Raw genomic sequence first — 12,276 nt, forward strand, 5'->3', positions numbered from 1 at the left:
TTTTAGACGATACGATAGGTGGTTCTGTTGCACCCTGTTCTGTTGCACATGCGCGAAGAGCCATGTACCGCTTAAATTACCCTTTTTCTGATCAATAAAACTTCAGTTGTGAGAGCAAGCGCTATCCTTGTCAGCCTCTTCTGTCCGTCTGTTTTTTGGTGCGCTTCAACAAAATTTTCAATTATGAACGTAATCCAACTGGCCCAACTTACCATCTCGCTGCACGTTACATTTCCATAATCTACTGCCATCATTCCAGTGTGACGTAGCTTAAACTCGGTTATTTATTACAACCATTATGTGTTCGCCGTCAAGTGTCCTTGTTATGTCTATTTCATAAGTACGTCTACAGTAACAAAACATCGTTGTTGCAACTTGAACGCCCCCTCTACACATCACGCAGGTTACATAATCTCAGCTTCACCCGCATCTTTGGTAACACAAACGCGTTTAACACATCAGCACTGCCGCAAGCCATCCGCATGTGGAACGATCCTCCCGATGACATCGCCTCTGATAGTAGCCGTAACGCGTTTCGGCAGGAACATGAGAATTAGAGCTGTGCACGGGCCGTATTTCCGAGCCCGAGCCCGGCCCGAGCCCGATGACGTTGACGAAGGCCCGCCCTAGCCCGACGGCAAAGGGCTGCGAGCCCGCCCGGCCCAGCCCAACGTACGAAAACACAATTCCGGGCCCGGCCTGGCCCAGCCCGGCCCCGCTTTTTGAAGGTTCGTTGCGAAAACAAAACATCGTTTTCTGCTAATTTGGCATTTTATTGAGCATATCAAATATGATCAAACGAGACACGACGAACAGTCTCCATACAAGCGTCAGCTTGCACGAAGGCGATCTACGTCGGGTCGCTCGTCGCTGTCGTGTGCATTTACACTCATATAGGATTTGGCCATAAATTTCAGGTGGTGTTACTTCTCTGTTTGTCGGAGTGCAACAGAGGCAGTGCTTTACCTTCTCCCCTTTTGTTTAAAGTAGCGAATGGAAAGGAAAAGCGGTAAAGGGCGGCCGCGGAAAAGGCGCTGTATGCGTGCTGCAAACAACTCCCGCTCATTCTCTATTTCGGGCTTGAGTCGGGGTTTGCGCCGGGCCCGAGTCCGGCCCGATAAAACTCCAAGTAGCCCGAGCCCGGCCCGGGCCCGAGGTGAAAACACGTCGGCGCGCCCGAGCCCGGCCCGTGGGCCGAGTCGGGCTCGGGCTTTCGGGCTACCTGGAGCCCGTGCACACCTCTACATGAGATACATTTTCACGATGTAGCGTTTAAGATTTCTTTTTTCGTCTAACTTTCAAGCTTTTGTATTGTGAAGTGTTGCGCTCTATTTTGATTAACATGCTGTAATCTGCTATTCGTGTGCTATTCAATTACGATGACTGATTGCACTGTTAATTTTATTACGAAGTATTTTGTTGTTGTTATAATTAACCTGCACTGTAGCTGTATTCATTATGAGTTTACATCTGACTTCACTACAACCCCTCTTACTCAATGCCTTCTGGCCTGTAAGGTATTTTTCGATAAATAAATAAATAGGGAACCCAAGCTCAAGTCTACGGCGCGACGACAGCGCCGCGCTGCGGCTCTGGAGAGAAGCTCTGGCGCAACTGGGGGCAGGCGCAGCCAACTCAACCGAGAGGCTTGCTGGGCGAAGCTGCATTTCCACGTTGGCAAAAGCGACCCCGCGGAAGCGCAAGCGAGGTCCGAAGTATTGCGGTGTCGTGGCCTGCCACAACAGTGCAGACAACACCAAGGCACGCGATTCACGTGTGAAACTGCATCGATTCCCCTGCATGTCGCACGAGAAATAAAGGCGGCAAGCGTGGATAGCTGACAGCGCTGTGTCGCCTTCTATCCTTCTATTTCGGTTGTCTCAGTTCGTCGCTTTCGTTCGTTTCGACTACCTGAATCAGAACGTAACGCGGCGCATGCACGCAGCGACTTCGGTAATGATAACTCGCTGTCTTCTCGCATTGCGAAAGTCCAGTTACGGTTGTAGGTGAAACAACTTTGTGTTTTGATTTCCTGTGTTCGTGAGACCTACCCGTCATTGTTGAACGTTCACACTCGCGTTATACCGTTAGCGTTGCGCGGTTGGTTGAATTCAACAAAACTCGGCAAATTTTCAGAAGTTCGGCGCCTGCAATTCACGCATCGGGAAGACTGCTCTATCACGCCGGAACGGACGTCTGTGCATTTTCAGCAAGCGTTCACATCGTTCTGCAGGTTTGCTTTGTTTTTGTCACTTCATTAGGGTGATATTTAGGCCGCTAAATATAACAGGCACTTAATACAAGCTTTGCAATTGCAACCTTGAAGTAACCACATTCTGACTTTGTGTGATTTTCTAGCCACGTTCGCGCAGCAGGTTTTATACGCCTGTCAAGTCGATATCCTCATAAAAAGAGAGTGTAAGCATGGCGCGAGAGCCGAACAAACGAGGCGAGCAGTTCATCTTGCTTCACAGTGGTTAAAGCTCAGATAGCTACCTTGCGTCTTAATCGGCCGGTCATTCTCCAGCGGCACGGAGGACTTGATTCTAACCTTCTCAGGAAACAGCGCCATGGCCGTATAATTTCTTTTTTTCACACGCCGCAAACGTTTGTTCACGAAAGTACACGGCTGCTACTGTAAGCATGCGATACCAAAATCATATGATTCATACTCCACAACGCAGAACATCGATAGCGTGCACGGCTTCATTTCGGAGTGCATGTGGACCAATATTCATCTTTAACATGACAGAATGAGATTTACCTCGAGGTATACGTCCTACACGGTGTAATCGCGACTTGGCAAATATATTTCGCTTTGAGTCGGGCGTCGTTGTCGTCGATCGTCTGCTCTTCACCGTTAACCTGATTGACGAGCCTTCCTCCTTTTATCAAGTTCGCTTTTCGGAAGTGCCCGTCAAGCTTGAAGATCCCTTTGAAGCCGCACTTCAAGGGGCACATTGTGAGGCGCCGCAAGTGCACGGAAGCAAGCGGCAGCGAAATGGAGAGAAGGGAAAACGCGCGTTGTTTGCCCGCAGTTTGTATTTTTATGCCAGAGATGGCGCTGCCTGTCAAGAGCAGAGCCATCTCTGGCGCCCCGTTATAAAGGGGACGCTCATAGCATCCACCCATCCATCCATCCATCAGCGCCACTAGCGCCACTAAGCGATGCTTGGGGAGCCTATTGGCAGCGAGATCGAACAGAGTCGCCGCCTGGCAGCTACTGGCTGAACCACGTCTAGTGTGGCACGGCCGCCTGGGGGGGGGGGGGGGGGGGGGGGGGGGGGGGATCGGAGATCTCTGTTCGTTCCGCGTTCGTTCTGGCGGTGTTACGTCACAAAAGTGGGCAGTTCCCAGCTCTCTTCCACCGAGAGGAAGAGGACAGCCAATCGTCAAGCGGTGAGCGGCGAGCTTTCCGGAAGTAGACGCGCATCGTTTGTCCTCGGCAAAGGGACCGAATGTTTCAAAACGAAGTGTTTCTCGCCTTCTAATAAATACAGTTGTTATACGAAACGATATTGTTTTTCTTTTCAAGCTCAAGCAGTTTCTGAAACAGCAGTAGCTTTGAGTGCTGATATTTATTGGTGTTAGTTTTTCTAACGTGCTTGCTATGTTAAGTCGCGCACGCGAAAAAAAAAAAGGAGAAGTAGCGGTTGGCGCAGTTTTTCAAAATGTCGTCCCACCGGAATGTCTGGCTTGACTCCCGGGTGTCGGATCGTCAAAGGGAGTTTCTGCTGGCTTTTATAATAGAGCACCTACAGATAGCTACGCCGTCGCGCCCGCTGGGGCCGTCGTTCACGAGTGAGGACCGGGACGACACGTGGCAAGAGATGGTAGAGCTTTTGAACTAAGAAGTCCCTGCGCGTAAGACCACAGCCCAGTGGCAGGCCCGTTCATTTCGTTCGCACTGTTCGTTTCGAGAACTGAAAGCGACGCCGCACTCGCTCATGGCTTCAAACGCATCTCGCACCTCCAACCGCAAGAGAAGCACATGTCGCAAGCGCCATTTTCTGAAAATCAGCTGTTGCGGCAGCCGCAACCGCCGCATCATGCCGTGCGAAGCCGTTTGTTCACTCGAGAGAACGCGTGCGAACGGCCTCGCGATCCGTTCGTTTGTAGCAGACGACATGCTCGTTATGACGCGGTATGACGTCACCAAAAAATAAAAGATCAAGCGAAAAGAAAAATGGCTACGCCCCTCAGAGACGTGGTTTTTTCCGGCTTCGGCTAATCGCGTGCGCCGCCAGAATGGGTGCAGAACGAACGGCGCGGAACAGAGATCTCCGATCACCCTACTCGCTATGACGCGATATGACGTCACCAAAAAAGAAAAGATCAAGCAAAAAAAAAAAAGAAATGGTGACACCCCCCGCCCTTGAGTGGCATCTCCCGCTTCAGCCAATCAGCGCGCTTGTTCTTCCCCAGGAGAACGAACAAGCGGAACGAACAGATCTCCGATCGCCCCCCTGGATCGGGGCGACACCGCCGCGCGCCGATGATCCAGGCGGCCGAGAGTGTGGATTGCTCCCTGCGTCGTCTGCTAGCCACGTTGTGTTTGCATGGGCGCGTATGTGATGCGTGTCCTCAAAGGGCGGTTTGTTCCGCTGCGTTAGCGCAATTTTAAATGCTTGTACGTATGCCTAACACGATGTACAGAAGCATTTGACCTTGGTAGGCTGTATATACACTGTAATAAGATCAGTGAGTGCACTTGTTGAGAGTGCTGTGTGTTGTCGTCGTACCCTCCGTTCACCAGTGTGGGTGCCACTTCGTGGTTCCAGCACATCTCAAAGTGCACTTGACGTTGCCCTAAACATGAGGAGTATAAGATATCGTTGGAATGCAGCGTTTCAGCGACCCGGTGGAAAGCAGAAATAACGTTCTAAGCCATGCACTTTCTCGTTGTTGTTAGGTGTATAACTGCGGGACTGTCGTTTATCGGTTATGATACGAGCTTCTAGTTGGCTTAAAATGTCCTTTTATTGTACGGTCCTCGTCCCACTACAGAGAAATATTTCTGTCAAGATAAGTCTGACACTTGGGTACTTAAATTGTCCTTTAAAATGAGCAAAAATTAGAATGACACGGAAGTGATAACACTGAGTTGCCGTGCGCAATGTTAACTTCAGACGAAATTTATACAAAAGCACCCGCGTGTTTAGACTTAGTAATTTCGCACGAAACCTCCTTTTTTACACTATCATGAGCGTTTGTGTGGCGGTTTTATAGATTAACGCAAGGCAGAGGATATTCTTCGCTTGAAAAAAAAAACATACTTTTGCCCCATAAAATAACCAGACCTTTGTTGCATCACTGTCATGCAGGTAAGCAATCGAAGAAAGCTCTCTGCTGAACTGTTTACTTTTATACTGTTACTGGAATAAAACAAGCGCATACGTCTTATACGTATCCGTAGCGCTAAAGCACTGTCAGCCACGTAGCTTTCCTGACTAAACTTATCAACTGTCCTACATTTCATGGAGAACTGAATAAGAAAAAAAAAAAATGCGGTTGCGAGCATTCGTGCACACAGTACTATTTTAACTCGTCAAGCAGGAATACGGGTTTTCTCTTTTTTTTTGTATCCAGATGAACAAGATGTAAATAATTAGTTCTGTCGCGCTACAGCAGCGTGTAGGAGGCGGCACACAAGGTAAACACGTACAAACAAAAAACCAAAACGCGTCATATAGTGCGAAAGCGCGGACTGTCAACCAGGACGAGCATCCCATTCATTGGCAGATTGCGCTTCTATCGCAAGTAACGCTGGCCGGGCTTCGTGCATCGACTCGGCAATCGAGAACGTACATATTACCAGTAGGCTACAGTCAAGGCGTTTCATTTGCGGACTATTGGCTCAAACCTTTCACAGCGAAGCGCCGCTGTCAGTCAGTCAGTCAGTCAATGAACTTTCTGTAGTCTGTATGCGCGCCGCCAACCGCCTGTCCACACTAACGCGGCGACGGTGCTGCCCCCTTTAGCCCGATCTCGGGGCGAATACTGGCGCTTTCACCGCGCGGCGTCCTCCGTACTTGCCCTGGAACAGTGCCAGCTGTGGCCTCTCCCCTAACACTCTCCGAACAATCACGTGATGGCACAGCGGCGCATAGGAATAGTGGCGCCGCCGCAGCTGTGGCCTCTCTCCCTTACACTGTCTCAGCAATCACGCGATGGATGGCTCGCGCGGCAACGCTTCTTCGTCAGACGTCTCGTAGCAGCTGTCGAGTTAGTCGGATGGCTCCCTAGCAAAGAGGTTTAAAAAAAGCTTCTGGAGTGGAGGTCCCCTCTGCGCGCACACGCTAGCGGGTGAAGCCAGGAAAACCGGTTGGCAGCCATCTTGCTCCAGGCAAGAGGCAGCGCAGCTTGAGCGCGGGCAGCGTAATTGTGAGCTTCCGCGGGGGCATTTCAGCATAAGAACTGGATAGTTAGTGTCACTTATTTGGCCGAATTTTTTTTGTTCTGCAAGATTAAAGAAGGCAGCTTTTTACGCCACAATAAATAGGCTGAAGCGTGCCTGATAACACGTAGAATTCGCTTCCAGCATTCCCGAAATAAAGCACATGGTGGAGTTAATAAGTGGTACATAAAATTTTATCCATCTCCGGCTTTTATACAATTTCAAAAGAAAAAAGAAGCATATACAATGTGGTTTATACGTGAATCGATAAAGCAACAAATCCAACATAACTTCAAGATGCATCATAATGCAGACAGTCATGAAACTAACCGTATGAAATACGCGCCCTTAAAAACTAAACACAGCAAAAGAAAAGATACGAAAGCAGAATAGTTGACCAGTTTGCTGCAGCTCTTGTTTACGCATAATGCAGACAATCACGAAACTAACCATATGAAACACGCGCCTTTAAAAAGTAAACACAGCAAAAGAAGAGATACGAAAGCAGATTAATTGACTAGCTTGCTGCAGCTCTTGTTTACACTCGTCTACAAATTTTTAAAAATAACAGTCCTTGTCAGCCGCGTTCTTACTCCGCTCTGGGGGTTTTAAATGGCAAGCATTTCTTAGCGAACTTTTGGCACATTCAGCGTTTCTATCTACGAATCTATCTACCTAGTCGCCTACGCCTCTGTGCTCTCATGATCGCCCTCTTAACTTGGTGTAGACCAAAATTGGCATGGGAGGGTAAGAGGATTTGACGAACATGGCTGTCGGATTATGACATGAATAACGGGAAAATCCTGTCGTGTACGTCGTCAAACCCTTTCTTCCAGACACGTGTGGCACGTAGCCGTTTACCACTGGCCGCGGTGTACGGTTATGCGCCACAGGTGATTGACAGTTCATATCTACCCAGGAACGGCGAAAACAGACATTAGTAATTTAAATGCGAGAGCGTTAAGAAAAACCGACATCGGCAGCGTTGACCTGACGAATGGAAAGAATAAATATTAGGATCACAGCAGGAGTCGAACCCAAGTATTCTGCGTGGCAATCAAGTTTTCTACCACAGAGGCACGTCAGGTATATAGACTGGTTTAGAAAAACAGCCTATGCAGGCGTAATGTCGGTGCAACGTCAAGTGAGGTTGTGGTGCTGGCTATCTAATTTTGCAAGAAAGCAATGCACAGTACGCATGTACTCCTACGATACAGGCGTCATATCAGATTAACGTCTGTGGTCCCAGTGTTGGCTCCGCTTTTATAGCAGTCTAATAAACATTACATTTGTATTCCTATGTTTCAGAAAGCTATATTGAAGCATTGCTCGACCCCAGAGGAATACATTAACAAAAGTTACGTATGATATCCACATGGTTGCACCATAATGTGCACTTAGTTTCGGTAGTACTGACGTGTGTACTCTAACGTGAGGGCTGGCGTTACATTGCACCATAAAGCTACCCTTTAAACGCCAGTGTTGTCGACGTGCCTGGTAAGCCCACGATGTGCACACAGCTACTACACTTACAAAAACACGCTGATCCACCTCGTAACGCTCGGCTCAAAGCCATGAAATACAGCATAGAAGTACGTGCTGACTGCTTCGCATGAAACAGACTCCCAGAACGAGTGGGATCTGCCGAATTTTTTCCCGGTTGATTTCTTTTGAAATGTGGTGAAGCCGCCTGATTTTACAGCGAAAGCTGTTATCAGCTCACAACGGCAGTAGGGTGTCCGCCACCGGTGTCCGTAACTACTATCGCGCGAAATAAGAAAAAAAATCAAATAATTAAAAATAAACAGGCGCAGATGGGATTTGAGCCGGGTTCCTCTGCGTAGCAGTTGAGTATTCTGCCAGAGAGCCACGCTAGTGACTGGAACTCCTTTTGCAAAAACATCCTTACAAGCGTCATGTCGGACAAGGAATCGCGTTAAATGTGACTCAGCCATAATTCGTCATCGTCATCAGCCACAAACAGCATCAACTAAGTTCACATAATGCCTCACAGATGTGTAGCGGGTACCTCGCTTATCCGCAGAAAGACTAATAATGGCATAGTGATTGCTTCCCTACTTCACAAAAATTATGATTTGCGGCGTAGTGGGTACCTTGTAAGTGTACTTGTATTAGTTCCCCCAAGAGAGTTTAGAACGGGCTCTAGAAAGTCCGCTGTTCCAGCTTTCGCTGTCACTGTGCTGCGCGTTCCGCGCAGGACTGCGATTTTTATGTACAGCATGGCAATCTTCGACAAATTGTAAATGTGGTTATCGAGTCGATCGCAGTCCAAGAAATTATACATCCGCAACACTCGTTTGTCACCAAAAGAGTGGAGAAATTCGCCATCTGTGCAACATCCGCGCGGGCTCAAGCAACGACCCACACATTTTATGCCTGGAGCAATATGGCGGTCGTCGGCTTCAGAGGCGGCGCGCCGCTTCCACTCCAGAAGTTTTTTCTCAACCTCCTTGCTCCCAAGCGACCCAGCGATAATTCCACGGGAAGCGGTTCGGAGAAGCGCCCCAAGAATGTGGATTCCCCCGATACCATGGCATAGTCAGCGAATGGCCACAGGCTTTCGCCGAACACACTTCGGAATTTATAAAGTGTCCTTCAATTTTTTTTACTGCACCAAGCACATTTAGAGCTACTAACCCTGCTTTGTTCGGAAAATGCTGGTTCTTTGACGTATAGCGCTCCGGAGATTCAGTCGACGCACTTTCAGCGGCCATCACGTACCGTTCTTGAGCGGAACAGCAAATTATAGGTGCAGTAGACATTTTTAGGCATTCAGGGCGTTTCGTATCGTAAACGCATCACCGGCGCCAATGTTGTGGCGCGATCTGCTCGGTTGACATCAAACCACTTTTACCGCTCGGCGCCACCTCGTTAGTCTTAGCAGCATCAAAATAAGCAATTTATCTAAATATTAGAGGTATAAGATACAAGATGCTTTGCCCTCAGCGTTAGGTGAGACCACGGTGTAAGATATAGAATATATCTCTTACACCGTGGGCGAGACTAAGTGATTACATATTATACCACTTATTCCTTGCTGTACGGGTAGAGAGCCGGTAAAAAGCACGAATTCATATAGAAGCGGACGGTGGGCTGTTTGGGGGCTGCCATGTTGCTGTACGTCGTCGCGGTTAGGGTGGCTATTAAGGTTATACGCTGGTAATCACTACAATAATTCAAAGTATGCGAAGTGCATGCGTGGAGGCAGTATCATGTATCGCTGTAACGCGTCATGCAAGAAGCACAGCTAAAGCCCTTGTATCCCGTTAACAAAGAAAGAGTAACGTCCGGAACTATATTAGATGCTGCGCAAGGATACTGCCTGTCTACTCCTCGTAGCTTTGGCAGTGCTGCAAGGTAGTTGTGAGATGGAGTATATTCTTACATCCTTCAAAGAATCGATCAGTACAATTCTGGTATTATAATAACGCCTCCGGAAATTATCAACTACGCATAACTGCAATTAGTATAACAATAAGCATTCAGCAGCTGCTGAACAAACTGGTTCAAAAATGCGCGGGCCTGTGCGAAGCACGCAGCAACGCTGAAGCCTCATCAAGAGGAGCGGGCTCCTAAAAGCGCGTCGTATACTTTTTTGGGGTGACTACTGCAATTCAGACAGCCGTAATTTCATGTGTGCACATTCAAAGAAATGTCACCAGGTGAGTTTTGTGGTGTCAAACATTCGTTGTCAAGGGCATTCTGATTGACACTACGGACACTTCGTTATCAATAAACAAAAAGTACGCGTAAGACCATGCCAAGCGCGTGGCAGACAAGAACCATGGCCGATTTCTCCAGGTTAATTTATAACACCGATAACGCCATCTGGGCCTTGAAGAAATATCGCTAGGCTGATTATGACGATAAATTATGGCATGACCCGTAATGTGTCCTCAATTTTAAAGCGCCCGCGTTAACGAGACCATAGAGCCATGATTGAGCCATGATTGGGCGTGAGTGGCACATCTCTTTGTGTATCGTTTCAGCACCTTCGAAGTGCCCACCCTTCACAGAATTCGTATGGCGTAGCGCACGGTGCTATATCTCGATATGGAAATTCAGCCGAGAATCCACGAAGAAAGATACAAAAGACGTCGCGAGATACCTTATTGTGAATTTTTGTTACCAAATATGAAACCGCATTCGGTTTTTCAAATTTCGTTGTCTTATGCCATGTGTACAGAAGTGATCTGCTTCCTTTCTGCGACACATCAGCAGCTACCTGATTACCTACATAAGTAAATATTGATTTATAGCTAGCCAAATCTTGTGTATTTGACATTCCATGCCTATTATTTCACCATTATTTGGTTTTTGCTGATTAACAACTGAGTTCTAGTGTTACTGTCCGTCATAATACACATTGCCGCCTTCGTGAAAACTAACATGCACACATGTCTAGATGGCCAGCGTCGCAAACCGTTATCCGTCAAGCCAGCCGGCCTGCCGCCGAAACGCCACCCGTAAAGCCCCACCCACACGTACGCGTTGGAATGCGTCAGCACGCGATGCTCCGCGTCGACGTCAGCCCAGGAGACCGAATCGCGTGTTGACGCCTGTCGAAGGCGATAGCTGGTGCTGTAAGCTTTCTCGCGTCGTGCGCCGGAACCTGCTGCGGGTCACGCCACGCGTTGACGCGTGATAACGCGTACGTGTGGTTAGGGCTTAAGCCGTCCTCCACGGTAGCCAAAAGTGGATTCCGACCCACAAGCTTACACACTATACGTTTGCAAAATGCGAACATATCTGAACCATATGAACGCGTTGTACTCGCGGTACAAAGCGAATATTTATTTATTTATTTATTTATTTATTTATTTATTTATTTATTTATTTATTTATTTATTTATTTATAGGGACCCGAGGGACATTACATGAGGGGTGGGCAAGAGAAAGAGAGAGAAAAAAAAGAAAAAAAGAAAAGGCATTAGTTCACACTTAAAATGATGACAAATGGTTCTTTACGGCAGTTTTAAATGGGAAGGATAACGTTTTAATGATAATATGGAAGGATAACAGTTTTTACAGTTGACTTTCGTGGTTGTGCATTAAAAGCTTTCTGCTGGACAAGATGTAAAGCCCACATAGTGGAATATGCACATTAGGAAAATTCCAACTTTTTCGAAACTTTCCGAAACGCCTGATCTATTTAGAAGGCGCTGCTTGTGCTATGGGGCCATTCAGACGCTAACGAGCGCCAGAAAGAAGATGGCAAAAAAGCAATGCCAATGCCGCCCGACAGCTACGTTCTAAGGAAAAATACAACCTACAATAAAACTCCAAAAATCTTACGCATCACATAGACAACACCCAAATAATGTTTTGATGTTACTTTACCTTGTTTCTATTAGCGCTTACACATTCTTTTAATTAGTATCTTGGTTTCCTTATATGCGCATCGATTTATTTATAATTTTGCATTCTTATTAATTCTGCTACTGTTGTCTCCAATGAAACTTATATGTTTATCCTAATTGGGTTTTACTATTGCCCTCCTTTATATCGCAGCTTTGGACAGCTTATTGCGAAACAATAAAAATTATCAGTTGATGAAAAATTGAGAGGGTGATCGCGTGAGGAAGCCAAGAAAATAGATATGCCATTCTCGGAAAGTCAGCACAGCAGGTGAGTGCCATCTTACCTGCTTCAGCGAAATATTTTATTAGTGCTATCCCCATATATTGTCTGGTTTACGGCATAAACTTTGTACGCCTTTAGAAGTCAGCGTGTGTCATTGTCTGGTTTCCCTCATTATCATCGTTATGTCAGCGCTTGCGTTGCTCACGCACAAGTTTGCCTTGGCATTTAACGCAGCACTCTCCTCATTTTGTTAGGCGTCTGCACTGAGCGGATTG

At 47.3% G+C, this 12,276-nt stretch overlaps 1 protein-coding gene across 1 annotated transcript in view; it reads left to right on the plus strand.

Annotated features, from left to right (window-relative positions):
- LOC119390706 (COMM domain-containing protein 1) overlaps positions 1 to 12,276 on the plus strand; it is a 131,448-nt gene that overhangs the window by 23,333 nt on the left and 95,839 nt on the right. The gene's annotated exons all lie outside the window — the stretch shown is intronic.

Source organism: Rhipicephalus sanguineus, chromosome 4 (genome assembly GCF_013339695.2).
Source record: "Rhipicephalus sanguineus isolate Rsan-2018 chromosome 4, BIME_Rsan_1.4, whole genome shotgun sequence".
Classification (NCBI taxonomy): Eukaryota; Metazoa; Arthropoda; class Arachnida; order Ixodida; family Ixodidae; genus Rhipicephalus; species Rhipicephalus sanguineus.